This window comes from Aphis gossypii, chromosome 1, assembly GCF_020184175.1.
Source record: "Aphis gossypii isolate Hap1 chromosome 1, ASM2018417v2, whole genome shotgun sequence".
Classification (NCBI taxonomy): domain Eukaryota; kingdom Metazoa; phylum Arthropoda; class Insecta; order Hemiptera; family Aphididae; genus Aphis; species Aphis gossypii.
The window spans coordinates 53,195,265-53,216,388 of record NC_065530.1 but is presented as its reverse complement, the minus strand read 5'-3'; the positions used below and the strand labels follow the sequence as shown (position 1 = coordinate 53,216,388).

General features: G+C 30.7%; 1 long non-coding RNA gene across 1 annotated transcript in view; it reads right to left on the bottom strand.

Moving 5' to 3' along the window:
- Nucleotides 1-18,294, bottom strand: part of LOC114125199 (uncharacterized) — an 86,100-nt gene extending 67,806 nt beyond the window's left edge. The window contains exon 1 of the long non-coding RNA XR_007603117.1: nucleotides 17,379-18,294. This is a non-coding gene — a long non-coding RNA (uncharacterized LOC114125199). The remainder of the gene's footprint in view (nucleotides 1-17,378) is intronic.
- Nucleotides 18,295-21,124: the final 2,830 nt, after the last annotated feature.

Here is a 21,124-nt window from a genome sequence, read left to right as displayed (position 1 = left end):
TATACGTGAGTATATAATATACAATATAGTATATTGTCCAATATATAATGAACCAGAACAATAATAACCTTATACTAATTTATCTTTGCGTTGTGGTTAGCACGGAATTTTATTATTTCACACGTATATGTATATTCTATGCTACTACAGTTGACTATTTTTACTTCACGCGCGATTTTCATACCTGAAATAATAATTATTATCTATGAACATTATATATATGTATATATATATTAATTTGAAAAACTTTCTTGACAAAATATGTGTAAAATTGTATTATAATATTATAGAGTAGATGCAACGCAAATATTAATAATTAAAAAAGACCGATAAAAATATTTAAAATAATCATCAGTTATAATACAATATTATGATTATGTACGGTATTGATATTCCGGCACTGCCATCAATCCGCTATCCTATTTTCCAATCCTATTTTTACCACATCCAAATATAATTTTATTTTTTTGATTAAATAATTTAATGTAATTGAATCTTTCGATATTAATGGAATATTAAAATATTAAAAGCTTGTTGGTGATTTTAATAATAACATCTACACACATAAATCAATAAAAATGAAATGAAAATAAATAAATAAGTTTTAATCCATAGCTGATTTCTGTATTTTAAATATCTAATTTGTTTTCAAAAAAACTATAGACATTATGGTCCCATATATGTCGGACTATCGAATCAAAAAGAATCTACTGTATAAATATATTATATAACATAGCATTAGAAAACATTATAAAAAAAATGCAATCGTTTTTGAAGCGATACACCTATTAAATAATATACTCAGTGCACGTCATAAAAGGTATAGGTATAAGTACCTACTTTGAATTATATCCAAAGAGATCTTCTCCATAATTTATTCTCGTTTTTCGTTTACAAGATTTCAAATGACATATTCGATCCGAATACCGCAACTATATTTTTCAAAATTGAAATAGATGGATTTATGTCGACAAATGAAAACACTTTTCTTAGTCGAAATACAAACGTGCTTAAATAGACACGACTGTGACGTATATATTATATAATACTGTAATAGTATAAGAGCTGACTTAACGACAGATATCTGTAGTGTGTATACATTAATGTTAAACAAACGGCTGTTATATGTAAAGTAGGGATAAATAGAAATAATGATATGTACATCATCTGTCGATCAGTTTGAATTGTTGTTTAAACAAATATATTTTAAAGCTATATTTCATATAATATTTAAACAAACTGATTTTTATGATTAAATTATGATGTGATGTAACTATTTTTAAATAAGAATAAGTAATATTGGTTAAACAAATCAAATTACAAACTAGAACATAGGTGTGAATATATTTTATATGTATAATTATACTAACTCTGTAAGATTTATGAGTATAATGGAAATTAAATGTTTTATATAGGTATATCAATCTAATATATGATTTGAAAAATACTAATCGTTGGTGAATATCAGATGTGGAGTATTAGCAGAAGATCTCGTTATTTTATCAAAACCTTTATATACATATATTTAAAACAATTTTATATTAATTTAAATATAAAATATTGATGATTTATTAATCGTGTATGTTGATTTGAATACATTTTAATTACTGCAGTAGCTGTGGATTTTTACACACCGATTAATTTAATTTAATTAAATTCTGGTGTGTAATAATAATAATAATAAAAATAATAATAAACATTCCGATATAGTATAGATGGACTAAATGTTGGTGGGTTGGGGAAAATTCTATACAATATGACAAATAATATGTGTTATTACATTCTAATGTGGGCAGGCGGAGGACGGGCATCATACTGCAATTTGATAGATCTGATCGGAGAAAAAAATCGTCACACGATTGCGGTGTGCTATTTTCGTGTCTTATAAATTATTATAATCGTGACAGAGCAGAGACGAGCGAATATTATATTCGTTCTCGCTTGAAAAGAAATCCGAATTCGTTTTATCGCCGCCGCCTATTCGGACCGTTGAACGCCGCGCCGTTCCGACAGCACGCGTCGCCTACCGTGTGAAGGACGTCGTTAAAAAGAAATACGCCGAGAAAAGGAACCGAACGGCTACCTACAACACTGACTGAGCCGTATTGCGACGAGCTACCGAAGTAATCAATGAGCTGTGTTTATGACGAACACTGTCTCACATTATTATATATATAAATAAATAAAAAAATACTGCTGGCACACTGCACTGCACACCTAATAAACATCGGTCAATGTCTATATAATATAATATATACAGCCAGCACGAAACCCGTAAGTATGATATATTCGGTCCCTCTCGCAGTATACATATGTTATAAAATATATAATAAACATATTGAGTGATCTTTGTATTTAGTATTTACGTACAAGATTTTATGTATGAATGGACGGCCGTTGTTAGTTGTCTCGATCTGCGCCAAAGTCGAGGCGACGGTATCACAATATCGTATATTATTCTATGAATCTCCTCTATTTACCCGTCGAGTTCATATATATTTTTTTCTTATTAAACTTGGACTATGAAGGATGAACGGGCAACAAAAAATATATTATATACAATATATTCATATTCGAAAACGTGACGACGACACAGACTGCGTATTTTCTACGAAAATATTATATTATATCGTAATATAATATTTACGTATTGCAACTGCAGTATGTAATAAAGATGAATCATATACCTACATTTCGTATTGACATTCGACATTTAATAACTTCAGTCAACGCCCTCGTTGCGCATAACATTATGCTCAATATACTGAAAAGATCGCCAATCTTAAAATACTATAATTGTTTATCTATGTTTTATACGATTGAGGAACGAATCGATAAAAAAGTACGTATATATGACAGCATATTTTAATCGTTTGTTTGAGCATCTGAGATTTGTACCACGGATCGATTCCTCACCCACATACCCTCATTTTTTTATATATTATTATAACTAGGGACCGAACAGCTTGGTTATATATACGCACTCCCCCCGGAATTCGGGCACATAATTTAGTACACGTGTTATATTCTTTGGGGAAAACAAAAAAAAAATATCTTTAATATTTCATTCCCCAACAAGAAAAAACGAAGGGGAATGGCCGTTTGGTCAAAACATTGTTTTCTCTTGAAAGTTGTGTAGGTTATTGAAAAGAAGTTACTTCAAACTTATTTTATAACGTGTTTATAGGTTATTGATATGATGCGGGAAATAAATATAAAATAAACACCGTATACAATTCAATTACTGTAAAGAAAAAACTAATATTCAACTCAGTTTTTTTACATAAAGCAATCATTAATTTATTGATTGAATTATTAATGTATGCAATAATTATACTCATAGTGCATATTATACTTAATTCAATATTACATCATTGGTTCAGAATTATTCAGTATAATAAATTATTGAATGACTAATTAATCTCGACAATTAAATTTACAATAACACAGTTACGTATTTTAAATATTTATCCAATAAAATATATAACGAACTTCAATAATAAAAACGTTAATTTTTATAAGTCGATTTGATAGTTATTATGAATGTGAACAAAGTAAATAAATAATAACATATACGCACATCATAAAAGTATAATTAATTTTGAATCTACGAATAAAAAAAAAAATAATTTCAAACGTGTCTTTCAATCTAAGTCATAATAAACGTAAAATAAACATAATTTACACTGTATACAGTATACACTATACAATGAACATGTATATTGTACAATATAATATTATGCTATATATCTTGATTTAAATATATATATTAGGTATATAAATAACAAAATTAATTTATTAATGATTGCAAAAAATTGTATTATTAACAGGACTACTAGTAATTTTATTAAATCTAAGTAAAATTAGCATAGGTTTGAAATAATATGTCAAATTGAAATGATCTATTTAACTTTTTAAATCATTGTATAATTATTTTGGTTTTACTATTTTTTTTATAAATATAAGATAAACAGGAAATGACAATTTTAATGGTCGTTTGGAATGTAATAGGTACTAGTCGATAAAGAAAATATTATATTGACCGTAAATGTTTTTTAACTTATAAAAAAAAATCAATGGGAGCACCAACCGAACCTAATATGTGAATATGGTTTTGATAGCTTTTGTGGTTTCTGAAGATACTTATTAACCATCATACACACACATACATAAATGATATTCTGCACAGAAACAATTGAAGATATTCATTTTTACATCTATCGCGATTACTATAATTATTTTTAAAACTATGATACAAAACCTCAATTTTTAAAGAAGAAATAATATGTATTATTTATTATTAAATTATTATTATCGACATTTTGTATTTTATGATAAATTTAAATTTTTCTGGAGATGTACTACCTATATTATTTATGTGATTGGATAAATATTTTATTTAATAACAGTTCGATATTTTTCTGTTCAAACAAAGTCATTCGTGTAGAGATTCTCATTTAAAAATACTTACAAAAATGACTTTTTTTGTTGTTGTCAAATCAATTCTGTAATCACAAATTTTTGTAAAGATATAGTACGACATACCACATAATTTTAGTGTGGATTCTAAAAAATTGAATGATCAATAATAAATATATATTTATGTCTTACATAAACTATCATAGAATTTTCTATTAACATCTTATAGCCTAAACTCTAAGACTTATAACACTATATTAGGTAGTTATATTTAATATCTATACTATATGGGGATTCAGTATAATATGACTTTTTTGAATATTTATGATTTTTAATTAATATTATTATATAACTGTACAACCAATTTGTCATTATACAATTATCATGTTTTCAGCATAATATAGAAAATTTGGATATTTTGGTTTTTTTTCCGTTCCGCTCAACTCCGTGAGTAGGTACCTGCTGAGAACCGAGAGATTCGACGTTGTCGTGCATGCAATAAATTAAAATAAAATATGTGCAATGGAAGCACTTGTCAAAACTCTTGAACACTAATTATTATTAAATTTAATTAAAAAAATATATAATTAAAATAATAATAATAACATTATTATTTGTTATAACTAAGACATCACTCGGATTTCGCGGTAATATATAATGAGACGTGTTGTATCCGTTCGTGCGAGGAGGGGTATTGCCATTGTATTAAGATTACATATAAGTATAAATTATTGTAAGAAGAAAAAGTCAATCCCTCTAGGCGATTCTTATGTACTATAGAGCATGAATTAATGCATCGAACTGTGTTCTGTCGAATACATTATAGCATAAACCGTGTGGACACGACACGCTCTGCGACGTTTAACATAAATTCATTAGTATGCATTTCATTCATTATATATTATAATATATTTTAACATTTTATTATTTATTTTACTATAAAACTACTAAACTATATCAACGTTGTGAATTAATATAGTCAGAACGCAATATCGCAAACCACGCGTTGTACAATAGTGATTTGCGGCCTGTAATATGTACTTATATAATATAATATGTGTTGTCTCACACAGAATTTATTTTTAAATTCTTTATAAATTATATACAATTTTACTCATATTACTTACAAACTACAACAATCATAAAAATTATTTATAAAACAGTAGGTTATTATAATAAGGTATTTTAAATAGGTAAAATTACTACTCAACATTTTTTTTCATTTTACCCTTGAGTCTTCAGATGAACTTCTGATATTCAATTATAATAATATATGTATAGATCTCTTATCTCGATTATTATTTACTTCTATTATGTACATATTTATTTATTTTATAATTTAAAATGAGATAGGTACATTTAAATGGACGTAATAATCGCTTTTGCAAGCAGTAAATATAAGTATCATATACACAGTGAAAACTTCGATCGTTGTAAATAGTAATTTATTATTTGAGTAGAAAAATAAATCAGATACGATGATTATGATTACATAGATAGTCAAGGCACAATATAACGCGAAATATCAAAGGTAAATAAAAAAATGTATTTTTCAAGTTATAAAACATTGAATTGTATAGGAATTTTCGATTTATTGCCAAGTAAAAAAAAAAAAAAAACAACTAATGTGACTGGACTGTGTATTAAAATGAAAATATATTTATGTATGACAGCTGCTATGTACGTCATACAGTCAGAAGGTTTTAATCTCGTAATATTGAAAAGGCGGGGTCTGGGAAAAAAACTTAATCGGAATTATTTATCGCTATTAGCGCAATGACAACACAGTTAAACGAGAGATTTTTTTCATATTATAAAAATGTCTACAAGCGCAAGTAAAACACGTCATCTAATTAAAATATAATTCCTAAAATGAGCGTATATATATAATACATTATGTATTATCATCGTTTAGCGTATGCCCGACTTAACTCGGAGGGGTTAAACGTTGTAGACCGCGTAGGAGGATTGTGCTTCAGTGTGTATAAATATAAAATATACACTGATATAGTTAGCTAAAAGCGTTTTGCTTAAATCTTCCATCGGGCGGCAAGACAAGGCGCGAAAGTTTTAACAAACAGCGATAAAGAAAAAATAAAGCACAGAAAAAAGAACAACAACCCCCCCCTCCGAATGACAAGTAGACGAAGGATGAGAACTTAAAGCTTTTTAAGAAATTGTACGACAGAATTTTACTTCGTCCGTCGTTTCGTCGCGCTCGTCGTCATGATCGCCGACGCCGCACGAGAGTGGAAGTTTTTAAAAAGCTTTTTAGTAAATTGTAAATGCGTGGCGTAGTTCACCCGTCTCGTCCACCGTTGCTAGCGCGAGGGGCGCACGAAAATATTCGAGTAAAAACCGGCGAGATTTCGTTTCGCGTAATAAAGTAAAAGTAAATTATATCCTTGTCTCCAAAGCAGAAGGCACCCGCAGTATATGCACGCATAAAATATTATATTACAATACTAATAAGAAGAATATAATATAATAATGACTGAAAAATTAAAAATCAACAAAACGAGGTACTAGAAACAGAAAAAACAGAATCGAAATATACTTTTATAATAATATCATAATATAGGTGTTATGTGTAGAAAATACAATTTTTAAAAATTTAGATTTCGGTGGACAACAGCAGGAACTTTTGTATTATCGATATCGAATAAGAATCGAGCGTATATTATTATAATATTATGTAAAAACGTTTTTATTTATTATTATATTTATTTATTTGTTTTTTTTTTTTTTTTTGGAGCAGAAAAAATATTTTTGTTTTATGTATATACTATACGGTTCGGGCTTAGTCTGTGGCCTGCAGCTTTGAGCAAAACGACTAACAATCTTCGGCCGAGTAGCGTTTATAATATATATAAAATAGCTATAATAATATGCAAATCGTGGCGGATAACTTTAGACGTCGGATGCGCTAGAATACGTCACATAAAATATATTATGGATGGGTATATACTATGGATCATTATAATATATTATTATATTATATAGGCGCGTGTACATTATAATATAGTCGTTGGCGGTGGGAGGGGTTGGTCGCCTGACGAGTGACGGTACGCGGGTGGTTCGAGCGCGTGGTCTTCCCTCGGCTTAAGCGGATTTCAGAGTTTGTCGAGGTCTATCTTTGTGGATTTTTTTTTCTCCGCAGTTCGTTTCTTTGTCGTCGAAGAGCGGATGTATATATTTTTATGTGAAAAAAAAAAACCAAAACAAACACTAACCGAAACGAAAACGGTGGTAATCCTTCCATAGTTTGGCGCACGCGCACACGCGCATTCACACACTCACACGCACTCACGTAATATGTGTATACACGGAGTTCCGAACTTTGGCCGGGCAAAAGTGTTTAGCGAGCTATCCCATCTGGAAAAAAAACGATCGCTCTAGGGGTATGTTATGTATGTATTCTAGCCGGGACGAGACCACGCGGCGTGGTGGGCCGCGGAGAATTCATAAAACGCGCGTAAATCCAAAAACCCCCAGCGAGACGTGATGTATTTGCGGGCGGGCGGCGACGCGTGACACTTTTGCAAAAAGAGTCGAAACTCCTCCGGAGGCCTATACGGTACAGTAGTCGGCGGGTACCGGAAATGAAAACGCGCGGGGGACGGCGACTATATAATGTATAATGTATAGAATATATATATATATATACACACACATGTACGAAGACGACTGCTACGACGACGGCGACGCATTTTCCGAAAGGCGAGCGGTACGACCGGAAACGCTGGGTGGAACACCGGCGAGAGACGAGCTATGTGCACCTCTGCGACCTTCCGCTCACCCGCTGGTCGAGGGAGGGTTTTCTACTACTTTTTTTTTTCATACGATTACCCTCTCTCGCACGTGATTTAAATACGTTCCACTACGGGCACATCCCCTATCCTACGTCGCCGTACATCCTATGTAATATGTATATAGATATATAGGTACGCGAACGTGCACATATCGTCATCATATATATATAATACATGTGTATATGTTATGTATACGCGCTCGTGTGTGTGTGTGTGTACGGGTCGTGTCGATTTTTCAATTCCGAAAACGGAAAACTAATCTCGCGACAAAATCGCACGTTTTGCCGCTCGCGATACGCCGTTTGCCTTATTATTATTGTTATTATTATTATATACATTTCGTGTGTACGAAACTCAGCGACGACTCTCGCACCATTTTTCGATTATTACAAAATGTATTTTGACTTGAACACGGTGCACACATAATATATTTCTATTTTCATTCCACGCATCCCTTGATGCAGATCACGACAGGAAATGTGGAAAGGGTTTGTTGGCTCACTCGAGTACTCAACCTCTATTGAATAAATCCAAGTCCCGACGACGCGAGATTTTTATCGAGTCTCAAATATCTAGTACGGATATTAAAATATAATAGAAAAATAATACACATTGTAAACATCGTACACACGTAATAACATTTAAAAAATAATAAAATATTTTTTACCAAACTGTTTATGGAGGTCATAAATATTTAGCAACACTAATTTGAGATGTAGCGGTAAAGTTAAAAGTTTTATTATTAGGTACATTTTTTTTTCAAAGACTATATTATAGCTACATATTATGAGAGTGATATTTTGTCCAACAAGCAAAACATATAACCGTAATGTATACTGTATAATATTATGTGATATTTATAGCCTATATTATTATACGCATTTGTATCTAAACATATTATTATAATATTGTAAAGTATAGGAGAAACTTTTTAAAAATAATGTGTTTACGATTGCGCCTTGATAGGATGTTTACTATTTAAGTCGGTAGCGTATTGTTAAACGTATATACATATATTATGTTTACCATCCAACTCGTGAAATTCGATTCCAAACGGATTTATTAATAATTCATAAAAATATACTATAATGAAACGGATTTTTATTTTTTTTTTTTTTGTTATTCTACTCAACAGCTAACACACCAGAATTTACATAATATTTTATGTGGGTCTACGCTGGATAATATTTAATATTATAATATATACTTATACAAACGTGTACAGTATAATAATATTATATATACAACGAAACGCAATTACTGCAACACAGCGTTCACTGTGTATATATATATTATACACTCGACTGTGGCTTCGTATAGTTGTTATTTTTACTCTCGCGTCGACAAATCGGTCGAATTATAAATGTGTTTTCGTAAAGTCCGCTTGAGGGGTGCAAAAACTGTGTAAGATAATAAATGTGCGATGAGATTTCACCACGAGGTTTTTCTTTTGCGCATAATCCTATTACGTGTGTTAAGTGTACGCGCGATACACGAAGGGGCCGTAGTTCTTCGGTACTCGTTTTTCAATATCATTATCTATAAGTATATATAGCAATGCAACACAGAATAACAACTCGAGACTCGAAATCGTTTCTGCCGCGTAGCTCTTATAAACGCATTTAAAATGTACAATTATCTCCTTTATACGGTGTGTGCGCGAGGATGAGACGCGTGTGATAAATATACGGTATAGGTGTACATATTTAGAAATGTCGTGTAACGAGCTATTGTCGAATAAACGCGTTTGTGGTGGTACCTATTGAATGCGTTGATAACGAGTGGGTACTCATCACACTACAATAGTTTTCCATTTTTCTTTTCTATATAATTATTGGGTATTATATATCAGCACATCAATAAATACGATAACGGACGATAACGGAGTCTTGACGATATTCCTATGATTTATAGGTAGGTACTATCTAGTCAAGTATAACATAATAGGTACATTATGCATTTTCATTGGAAATGTCTAAAAGGTCGACTATGTTTGAAAACATTTTCGATGAGTAGTTTTTGAGTTCTATGCGGAGTTGAAAAAAAATGGAAAATATGCGTCCCCGGCTACCGCGAGTGCCACCATCATCTCGCCGGGGTGTGCGGTGTACAACGTACCCGCGTATTACACACTGCACAATACGATATGACGCGTAAAGACGGCAATGGCTACGAGCAGCTCTTTGTCGGCGCGAGCCTTGTAAATATATGTATACACATTGCACACACACACGAGGGAAAACCGATTGCCCGGAGCGATTATTGGCGAGACGTGCACGCAAAAGCCAAGCCCATCGACTGGTCCCTCGTACGGTGTGCGACGCAAACGTATTTACCCGTACCTATACACACACACACACATCGTACGAAATAACATATTATACACACTCGTACACAATATTATTACTTTAATACGAAGATATAGCGTATAAAATAAAGCGTTGCGTTTGTTGCGTATCATATATACGTACGTATTCTACGTGTGTGCGGCGTACAATACGATACTTCGATCATTAATCACGAGACTGCCTATAACAACGGCAGCAGCAACAACAACAACAGTAATAATAATACTGAAAACACTCGCATAGCAGTCCGTATGATGTCCGTCTGGTCTGTACGGTCGACCGTGATAGTCCGTCTGTATATATGCGCACGTATTATGTAATATACAACGCTTATGGTCTCTCTCGAACCGTTGTTGTGACACACATAACGCGGTTAAACCATCATTAATATTGCGCATCGAAGATATTATAGCCTGCGTGTATTATGCGTATATACGTATCATATATATACCAAACACTGCATTACGTAATCTATTATACGCGCGTTTGTGTGAGCAACCATCATTAACGGGCCACATGTTGCTGCGCGCACATTGTATGTCGAATTGATAAGAATCGAAACGTCCAGAGAAAAACGAAAATATGTAATAATATCGTGTGTGTGTGTGTGCGCACCTTTAACCTTATACTTGGGTAGGTACCCACGTCTCACTGCATTCTACGACTACCCTTATAGTCCTTTTATATATAGGTATTTACCGCGGCCGTCGCAGCTTCCCGTCTTCCGTCGAACTGCAGTACAACGATTGTAATGCATGCCGTATAAATACATTATATAATATTATTGTACCGATTTAGTTACGCGCACCATACGGATAGCCGATAGGCGAAATTTGGAAATCAAATTTTAAAATATAATTTGAGAGATGATGAGACGTTGCTGCTACGTATTACATAATATGATACGAGCAGAATGAGAACAAATCCTCCATAGTAATTCAAAATTGACTAAAAACTCGAAGCCATATTAGTAAAATCGGAGGCGATCGTGATACCTTTGGGGGTGCTACAACACCCCTATAGTTGCCACACCTGAGTCATAAAACAACCCTAGGATGGACTAGGCTCAAACATTGAATCTATGTCATATCTATTGCTACAGTATTGTACAAGTTTACATACCATACAATTAATATGAATTAATACATTTTAACGATAGTATACTTGTATCATTATGCACGGGTTGAAGCACGCCTGTCGCTTTGTAACATTGTGAGTGAATTTTTACCAAATTACTAACCACAGTTTCTTACAGCAACGACTTGACGCGATGAATGATATTATTTAATGTCCTATCTACTTTAATTTAATGTGACGTATAGGTACACCATAAGCGGAAGTGCTATATTATTACCTATTTATTATAATTTATAGATATAGTGTATTAACACCATCAATCGAGTATCAGGACTAAAACATTTTATACTTGGAAACAGGCACTATATTACGTGTGTTCAAAAAATAGGTATAAATGTATGCAACCTATGGTGATTTGTATTATTTAAATTTGACGCCGCCGCCTCCGAATAAAAGTTCAATGTTCAACACCCACCGCCATCGCTGTCACGGATAACGAAAACCGGTAGTCACTGGTACCTAAATCGAGGTATACGTATAAGAAGTGCGATGTTGTACACTTAGTCCATAATATAGTTATTTCGATATGGCCCGAGGTCATAGACATTTTATATTCAGTACGATTTCTTAATCGAGTAGGAGTTAATTAAAAAAAAATAAACCAATGTTCTAATAATATAATTACTACGTAGGTACCTGTTGTTTTTCCGCACACGTCTTAAATACACATTATATTATATATAGGTATATAAAATATGTGAGCCATAGAAGCGTTACGTCTTAATTATATCAATATTACTTCGTACACACATACAAAATATATAATTCTAGTATCTAATCGTAATTAGTACCTACAACTATATCCATACATAGTATTTGATACACTTACAAAATATTGTAGTGTACACTGTATAGTGTCTCTGCAATATTAATGTAGGTATGTGATGTTAATTCTCACGTTATTTTTTTTATAACACGCATATTATTATATTCATGTAAGTTTACTATTTTATATATCTAAGTTTTTAGAAGCTATAAAAAACTATCAAATGTATAGCAAAGTTATAATTTAAATTAGTTTTCATCGATTATTTTGAATACGACCATATTAAAAGTAGTATATAATAGGTAATATTATTCGTTTTAGTACTATGCGTGTTTAATATACTATTTTTATCGACGCACAACGCGTTTCTTAGAAAAAAAAATATATGCTAAGTATTTATATTTTATTTAAATCTAGCTATTTTCCACCGTCAAAATGTTTAACCAATGTGTGCCTTCACTCGATTTTACTCAAGTAATGCCTTTATATTTAGAAACAACTGATTACTGAACCATACAACATCTTAACCTAGCTTTATACACGATTTAATTATTCTATTTTATAAACTTTTAAAGATGATTCAAACGTCTTAACTGCTTAAGATAGGATTTAATAAAACAGATAAGGCATATCCAGTTTATTCATTCTTTTAAATACTACCAGACTTCTAACAAATTAAAGTTTCACCGTGTATATATAATATATATATTATATCGTTATACCAACAGTGCATACATATTATATATATATTGTAGTCTGAGGTACATGTTATTTTACTGTAGCTATGATATATTATAATATCATTACTTATTAAGCAGTCACACGTGTCGGAAAGTGGATTTTTGTATATATTATGTAAATGTCCAGCAGGACGATTTTGACAAGAGTTATCCCGCACTAAGCTACCGTGAGGATACGACTATACGTTCTATTATTTTTCCCCGCATTATATATTTGCATACTAAACAGGCAACAAAAATCTTGAAATTAATTCATGACGTCAGTTATTCGCGAAGTGAAATCGTAATGTATAATTATTATTTAATATTTGTTAATATTACACTCGAATAAAAGACATTGAATCCAGATAGTGATTTTATTATTTTGGATTACGATCACTCGTCTAGTACTACAAGCACATATTGTATTTAATTTTTTTATAGAAAACAGAAATCTACACATGTGGTTGTTGTATGATAATAATAGAGTAATAATATATGAAGTTATTGATGTAAAATAATTTTTAAGATCCTTTTAACGAATTTATATTGATTAAGCAGTAACTTTTATAAGTTTATAACGATTTGTATAATCAACGTAAGTATAATATTTTACACCCACTTTATACCATAAATTATATTATATTTAGGAATTATCTCTAGAGCGCTTAAAATGCTTAGATGTGTCCAATAAAAAGGCTAAGAATATAAATTATGTTTCTTATTTAAAAATATTTTTAATTTTTATTCTCTATTTCGTTCACTATGTACAATTTTATTTTTCGGAGTCTATTTACTATATTACATAACAATAGTTACTCTCAAATATTGGAATGTGATGTTAACACTAAAAATTTTTATTATTTGCTTTTTACATCAAAAAGCATTACATTATGAAGCACTACAAACAAACCATGTATCCTCAGTGTTCCCTTCATCAGATATTCTCTATTTCTTGTTCTTCTCTATATTTATATCATAGGTACAATTCTTTAATACCTTTTATGTGATTCACAAATGAAAACTCTCGTTAATTAACTGAATATTACTTAATTTGAGTAATGTTCTACGACATCATGCTTTTATTCTCGCATAGTGCGACCTATATTCTATATACAGTTAACTGTAAACACTTACTATGCTATCAAGTAGATTAAAGCTAAAAAAAAGGCCGTAAGTTTTTTAAAATTAAAAAAAAAAAGATAATAATGAAATGAATAAGAAGTAACTATTTATACAATAATACAATTGACGTACACGCCCTATACTCTACACTGCAGGTTTCAATCATTGCAATACGCGTGGTTGTAAATATATACTTTGCATGCACATATATAATAATAACAGGATATCGTGAATAGTGCACTTATGTATATATATATATATATATGTATTAATGTAAAGCGCGAGTCCACCCTCGTCGTAAATTATAACCCTAAATTAGCCGAACACGTACTTTGTTCCATTCCCGTCGAAAGCTTTTTATTTACGAATTATTCATACATGCGTGCAGTGTACCACATTTACAAATAATCAATTATCGTCTAATATATATTTGTATATTGTGCAATAACAAACGCGGGTGCACGCTTTATATACTTTAACCAGACATAAATTATGCGGTAATAGTAGGCAGGAAAACGAAAACTAATAAAACGCAATAATGCATACAATATATATATATTATATTACAGATACGGAAATCCGAATGACTTCATTATAATAATATACATATAGGTACGTGCTCTACGGGTGTTTTACGATGGTATATTATAATATCGACGCGATACATCGATCTCACGTACTTATCCGTCGACAAAACGTATCGGAAAAAAAACAATCCCGAGATTTTTCGATTGGTTAAGCTAATACAGACTGCTGTAATGCGACGTTATGTAGATATTATAGGATAATAATATTATTTACATAATATTATTATTTGTAATCTACCGTTTATAATTAATTCGATTGTCTTGAACGTTTATATACTGACATGTAGGTATACACTATACATATTATGAATATCTATACCTATACAAATGTTACCAGTGAACCTTCACCGGTGTATCGATCACTTTTGAATATTACAATATTTTCGGAACGTCTGAAATTGCAAAACGTATTAATAAAAAAAAAAAAATTCAAAAACGTAATCGTGATATTTAAATTATTGTTGCCGGGAATCAGTATTTCTGACAGAAATTATCGTGTATTATATAATAATATAATATATAAATTATAAATATATATACCTAAACATAAATACGTCGCGAACCACGTCGACCGGAATGATCATAAAATAATCGAATTCACGCGAAATAATATAACAAACGCATCCGACAATATAAACCCTGGGAAATTCGCGTATTACACCGCATATTGGGTGTATAGATATTTCATAGATCAAAAACTATGGCGTGACGTTTGCGAATTCCCGATTGAAATCGTGATATATTTATACAGCAGCATAATACATATATTTAGAAAATACATAGTACATTGACGGATTTTGATAAATCGTTGTCCGGGCGTGTTATGCCACTACGCCCAATGCACTACTGGTCAAAAATCCGGCCGATATATTATATGCAAGCAGCTATACAATAATATACACGAACGTCCGGACGTCCGGTCAAGCAATACATGTCTGTACATAATATTATTCATTTATGTCTACACAATATACACTCACACTGCACTATAGTTTATATAATATCATGTATTATACAAACGCGCATGTAAATTATTATCACGATTGACGTACTCGACGAGCGGAAAAATGACTATTGTGATAAAATATCGTATACACTATAATATTTTGATACAAAAAAAAAAATATATACTTGTAACGCTTCATTACAAAACGAAATTGAAAACTTTTTGTTGACGATATTGTATAATATAATATTGATAGTATTCGAATCATTGCAAATATGTATGTATAATATCATATTATATGTTGATTTATACTTGTTCAATTTAACGTTTCAAAAGACCGACGATAGTTCTACATTAATTGTGTCGAATTGTACAGTAATATAGATTTAGTAGTAATAGAATTTTTAGCTTCCAGACATCTAAAGCTTAGAAAAACTTCAGTTAGAAGTGACAAGGAAAATTCGAAAAATTGATATTTAGTTAAATAGTTAGAGTAGCTTGTCCAAACGGTTAAACAATTATAAATTAAAAAAAAAATATATACTCTGTTCTGTATTCGTTATTTACTGCACGCAATCAAACGAAATAAAAACGACTGAAATAGTTAAATCAAAATAAATAATTGAAACTATATGGACGGTGATCGGTAAACCTTTTAATATTTAAAAAATCCCCATGACACAAAAAATAAGTAGACGAATTAATATTTTATCTTATATAGTCACTTGAAGTTGTATTGCACTGCTGCGTCTGCTATGCATCTATGCCTATTCACATAGTATCTGATTTATAAAACATAAACTTTAAGTAAAAACTAAGTAACCGACTTATTATAATGCAGTATAAATGTATACAACGTAAACGCAACAGAATAGTTGTACTTTACTTCAAGTGTAGATACTTACAATTTATATATTTATCATAGATTATTAAATAGATATACTATTATATATTCATTGACTACTTTTTACAGTTTTTTATTTGAATACTAAACCCGAGCACGAGATCCAATTTCGATAATTATAATGTTGTCACTTCAATCTATCTTTTGTCCTAATATATTATGCATTTATGCCGTTTTATACATCATAAATGGGATAGCGTCGATTTGATCCTCAGATCGAAACCGAATTTTTTAGCATGTAAATATATCTACCGTATATTATATACTAGCTTTTGTGTGACATTTACTTAAATGTGCAAGCCACATTGTTTGCATTCCGACGTGTCGTAAGACGCGTTCGTGTCATATGCATATTATAATATATGGCAAACAAACATAGTCGAAATAACCCTTTATACATCACCGCTGTTTTTATGATTTATGACATAAAATGTATGCATCATAACACCTTAATTCGCAAGACGGTAGTATAGTATGATAATATAAGCTATATCGTCCAAAATACGAACGAAATTCCGAACATACTTATATAGATATATATTTATCAAGAAAAAAAAAGTGAAAACCAACAAAGCGCGCCTATAGTTAAAGGTCTTAAATAGTGTAAACACTCACCTGGAAAAACCACTTAAAAATGTTTTCTGTTATCGATGGTATTTACGTGTCGGAAGTAATAGACATACGCCTAATTGATGTACACATAGATGTCGATTTTCCGGAGACAGCTTCACACTAGAAATTCAAGCCCTTTCGCAAAGGTTTTCATTTTATCGAATACGTTTCACAAAAGTATACACAATATTATATCGTCCGTCTGACGGTGTCCTCCGATGCGATTGTCCGACACGCTGGAAGGTTGAGTCTCGACTACGCCAAGTGCAATTTTTACCCGACCCGAAATGTTTTTTATTTTAAAGACTAACTATAAAAAAATTCGATGTTTTTTTATAAAAAATAACAACATAATACAAATCGAATGGTGCGTGTGTATGTATTACAATAAATAATTTCTATAATCGTAAAAATCGGGTCACATATTTTCGATATTATATACAATTTATGTTCTTTATACCATTTATAATATATAGACCACCCGCGATTCGGATGGTTTTTATTTCTTCTCTCAAGACGAGCTACAGGTATTGTGTAAATATTTTTTTCGCGGATAAAAAAAACTCTAGAGATTCCGTGTGACACGTTTAATATAGGACGATAAAAAAAAAAATTAAAAGGTTGTGTCCATTCAGGATATGATTCATGTGACAATAGGCATATTATCGTATACTATTATATGATATATTTAAGCGTTTAGACCGTAACCGAGCAATTATTATATTAAATTTATATTTATGGGCTATTATATACGACGATGATGAGAATTATGTACAAACGATTTATTGTACTGTACATTGAGTTATTCAATTATATATAGCATGTAAAACATATGTTTCCATTTTAGTAGTGAAAAATTAAGTCCTAAAACATTTTGTACACACAAACGTAAATAAAACGTCCGCCGACGATATTTTTCAGTAGCTATTACTTCGTTTTAGCTATTTATTTGACACGCTTGATCCATTTAATACAGTACCTCGACGATGGATAATGTTAAAGCTGCATAGATAGTGTATGAAGTTTAATAACTTAAAAATAACTAATATGGAAAAAAATTGATGTACTTTTTTTGTACTCTAAAATTCAGAGTGGATCTATACAGAACCGTTGAATAATTGCATTATTAGTTATTTATTACAATAATACACCGACGAACTTTTAACATTATGACATATTACGAAGTATAATACACACAAATTTATAGAAAGACTATATTAATTGGCGTGTAGTTCACTTAATAGTGCTTATAGGATTATTCTAGTTAAGACAATTATGAAATTATGATACAGTGTTTATAATTTATTAAAATAGATATTGTGGTCATTATTTATTCAATATAATTAATATAAGATATATGTATAATTTATACATATAGATACCTATTTATATAATATTCTTTTGTTGTATTTTATTTCTCCAAAAACAATCTCAATAGTTTTCAATATCGACTTTACTTATACCATAAAATAATATTGCATATTATACAAAATACATTTCTTTAGAAAAAAAGAGTTATAAATATCTTTTGTTTTGTATACATTATATTCACTATATTTAACACGTTTTCAGGGATCCCCTAAAAAAAATCTTTATTTTGTGCATATAAATATTATCGCTCGCGTTGTTATACGCGGCTATATATAATATTATCCGAATAAGAGGGATGAATTTACATGAGTTTTCGTTTCGATCGGCGTCGAGTCGCCTTCTCCCTCTTCGAATTCAATAATTCCTAGCCTGACGACGCGCGGTATCGTGACTTTCTGTCTGTATATAATATATATTTATATATATATATGAAAATATCTAATATTATACCTATTAATGTATAAATCTTGTACACGTAATGTATAGTAATCAAACCCAAAACGATAATTGACTGTTTATATTTTTGCAGGCGTTGGGAACCACTTAAGTCGCGGACAGTGTCAGAGACGAAACGCTGTAATATTATATATTATCGTGCATTGTACGGCGGCGACAGAGGCGAACGACGGCGGCGGCTGCAGCAGCACAGTCGCCGTATATTGTGTGTGTATTATTATTATTATCATCATCCGCTCCCATGATTCATTGCCGGCAAGATGGATGACCAAAACGCGGTGAACAGCGAACGGAGCGGTGGCGCGGCGGCCCACCCTCGCCGCGGTACGTATACGCGCCAGACATGACCGCGAGCAGCAGCCATGGAGCCGCACCCCGCGAGAAAACGGGGAAAAAAAACAATTTTTTTTTTTTTAGGGGGTTACGCGATTTCGCATCGTTTCGTATTGTCCGTGTACGAGCACATTATATTATATTATTATATTATTATTGGTGATCGCAATATTCGTATCTGCAGCTATCGCGTAAATGCGAAAAGAACGTTGCGTTCGCACCATATTATTATAAAACGATGCATACTATCTTATGAACACATATATATGATAATATTATAGCAATATACCTATTGTGTAGTGACTTACTTTAAACGTCAAGTATAGGTATCGCCTACAAAGTATATCTGTCTAAACATTAGCATGGACCGAAACGTTTATAGTATATCATATTTTATTATAATATGTTTATTATTTATTAAATTGCATTAATTGTATTGAATAAAAAATGCCTACGATATGATCATCATGTGGGAGCAGAGAAGTAACTATTAGATATAACTTATAATATATACAAATATGTTTTGAATGCTTATGACCTTATCGACTGTTAAAAAAATCCAAGAGCATCGTAACAAAATTACGTGCACTAAATAAATAATCAATAATCATTTTTTAAATGCTATAACTATGAAGTAAATACTCAACTTTCAACATTCAAGTTAAAATTTAGAATTGTATACTTTAATAATACATAATATATGTATATTATAGGTATCTTCATATAATTTACTACGATCCAGTGTCGATTTACCCGCTTTAATGTAAATTACCTATATACAGTCATTAACTTTCCAAATAGATAGATATTAAGTATATTAAAGAACTAGATAGGCTATTAGCTTGTATTAGATTAACATACTACCATTAGATTATAATTTGAACAATGAACATTTCCACTTTTTTTTTTTTTATTAGAGTTTTATTAATTTCATAAAATAGTTGGAAATTGTTTTATTTAGACTTTCTAAAATATGAAGTTTATTTCTGCTGTGAAATTTGGACAGAAGACAACAATGGGTTATTTGTAAATAATGTGTAAATAGGTATAATTCTGATTTTAAAATCAAGTATTAGTGTAAAAATTTTGACTTCTCGTTAGTCGTTTTACTTCTAAAACAACTCAATAGTCATGCTGTATTTTACTTAAAATACTTATGAAAATAATAACTATGTTTAATCTAATTTAAATATAAATATTATCTACAAATCAATAAATCATTATACGGTGATATTTTTACAGTTATTTAGTGTGTGTGTCTATAAAGTTGTTGAATAATTAAAAATTGTTTTATCTATGATTTATATTTATACGTTTAATATTATTATTTTTGGTATGTTCAATAAATAGCTTAAATTATTATAAAATATGTTAATTAAGAGATGTCTCTAAATTTGATGTCTAATATCCTTTATATAAGTATTTTAACTAAAAAATTATAATTTTTGTACTAATTAATCATTAAAAATTACGTACCTCTATCAATATATTGATTTATTTGAATGCATATTTATGCAACATCATTGGTAAAGAAATAAACACAAGACATTTGTTTATTCAGATATTTGTTAAAATCTCGACAAATTGAA